The sequence below is a fragment of the Octopus bimaculoides genome, chromosome 3 (assembly GCF_001194135.2).
Source record: "Octopus bimaculoides isolate UCB-OBI-ISO-001 chromosome 3, ASM119413v2, whole genome shotgun sequence".
Taxonomy (NCBI): Eukaryota; Metazoa; Mollusca; class Cephalopoda; order Octopoda; family Octopodidae; genus Octopus; species Octopus bimaculoides.
In genome coordinates, this window is record NC_068983.1 from 104286764 (window position 1) to 104289493 (window position 2730).

Here is a 2730-nt window from a genome sequence, read left to right on the forward strand (position 1 = left end):
GTTGAAACAGAGCTAAAGAACAGCAACAACAGCTTTCCCCTAAATTACTAGCAGAAACTTCATTTCTATTATGAAACTAGAACATTGATTAGAAATTAGATAGATGCCAAGTGTAGTTAGCAACAGAAAAAGCAGAAAGAAAGAAGTCTGTACATGTTCTACAGTGGGAGGATCAGAGGGATTCAGAATAGTAAGACAGTGTACAAGAGAGATAGTAAGAAGGCATGTAATAGAGTGATAATAGCACACTTGCTCTTATTAACAGTTAATTACTACAAGCATCAGCTAGCTTGTAGCAATTAATGGTGGTGACATTAAAGAAAGCTGTGTACACTTCCTGCTAAATTATGTTTCAAAAGGTTCTAGAAGTTTTGCCTGGGGTTATAAAAAGCTGGAGTATTGAACTTCCAGGCTGAACCATTTTAGATATTACACAGAACACTCTCTTTGTTCCACAAAATATGTTCTCATTTTATTCTACTTCTTTTTAAGTAACATACTTTGAATACCTTATTCAGTGAAGGGTAATCAACCTTGTGCTGTAATACAAATATACATACATATCTATATACATGCAAATATCTTTCCATATAATTGCCTATCAAATTCTGTTTATAATAACTATGTAGCTGTATCACATAACAGTATTAACTGAAATATTATTCCTATCTCATGCATTGTAAAGCTTTAAATATCACAAACATGCTAGAAAATATATTTTTCAATATAATTAATTCACTAGTACATATGTTAAATATAAATGTTTGAGAAAATAGATATATGGAAACACATATATTTCATTGTTAGATTATTCTTGTCTAAAAACATAACCTCTTAGCTCTATCTCTTACTTATTACCTTTTCCCTAACTTCAATGACCAACTCAGCATATGATAATATCTACATTTTCACAGACACATTTATATAAACCTTCAACTGATCTTGTAAATTAAGACTTATTATATTCCATGTTAAATTCCATCATATTTCAAATTTGTGTTCATAAACCACACCTGTATAATAACTATTATTGTATCTTACTACCAACAAGATCAGAAGAGGTTTGATTGTTTTTTGGTGGGGATGTTTTTTTTTTTTGTTTTTTTGTTGCTGGTGTATAAGATATAAAAAGGAAAAATTATATATAATTCACTTTTGTTATTGTTCTTTTGAACATTGTTTTATTTCCAGCCAGCTGTTCTGTGAAATCCTGTGATTCTGCAAGAGCTTGGTGGAGTATTAGGAAAGAGTGAGCAAAGGAGATAAATGGAACGATAGATTTACTTGTATAAATAAACTTAAGATATTTTTTGTAAAATTCATACTTTTTTTACTTTTCCATATCCTGGATTCATATATATATAATTAACTACCCAACCATGCAGAAATAGCTGTTGTGGTTAAGAAGTGGGCTTTCAACTACATAGTTCTGGGTTCTGTCCCACTACATGACACCTGAAGCAAGTACTTTTTACTATAGACCCCTGGATTACCAAAGACTTGTGAGCGGATTTAGTAGGTAGAAACTGAAAGAAGCTCATTTGGGGTGTGTGTGTTTGTATCGCTTTGTCTTGTCATCATGTGAGTTGTAAATGATTATCACTGTCATATAAACAGTGTCATTCATTTTCAATAGTCTGCAGGAACATGTCTGGCCATGTGGAAATATTATTTTGTTTGGAAACAGGTATTGGTTGGCAAAAGGAAGACCATCTGGCTGTAGAGAATCTGGCTAAATAGAAAAGTGGACAGTGAAACAATGATGAGATGATGATATATATATCAACAGAGAATGACAGAATCAGTGCAGCATTATGTTTTATGGTTATAGGAGGTTCCTATAAGGTTGTTATCCACTCCTGATTGGAACTCTCCCATATGACATGTACGCATGCTCAGTGACTTGCTTTAACTTCCGCAGATTAACGACTCACATACTGTACTGACCGGTTAATATGTCTCCGAAGAAATCACACAAATACTGCTGTATATGCAGTCACTATAGAGGGAAGAATGTAGACGGCAAAGTTATTTCACTACATAGATATCCTGCAAACGTAGCTATTCGTCGTATTTGGCTTCTGAGATCGAGACTTGTGAGGAAAGACTTTGTTTACACTGCAAATAGCCAAATGTGTTCCCAGCATTTTGTCAATTTTAATGGACTATTGAAAGATCACCCCTTGCCATCCGTTTTTCCAAACAAAGTATTTGAAATATCAGTAAGTGCATGATCATATATGCAGTTAGTAGATGAGTGAAATGTCTCTTTGATTTATCTCCTCATTAACAGGTTAGAACATGTTAAAATTCAAGAGGGAAACAAATCTGAGTGGTATACGTTGGGCTAAACATGAATGTTTAATCTAATAATTGTTGTGTTGACGTACAGGTATTTTTAATAAAGAATTTTGCATTCAAATAATAAATACATTGAAATTGTTGTTAATGTTCTGAATGAATATGGGAATTTCGAGTAAGCCTAGCTATGATATTTTTCTTTATATATATATATTTATTAATAAGGGTAGAAATTGATATTAATCAATTAGAACCAGTGGTCTAGCATATTAAAAAAATCCGAAGATTAAAATTATATTACATGCAAAAATAAGAGGAATGACCAGCAAAAGTGGACTCCTATATGCTAGAAATAGATGCTGATTCGTCATCTATTTCTAGCATATAGGAGTCCAGTTTTGCTGGTCATTCCTCTTATTTTTGTATATA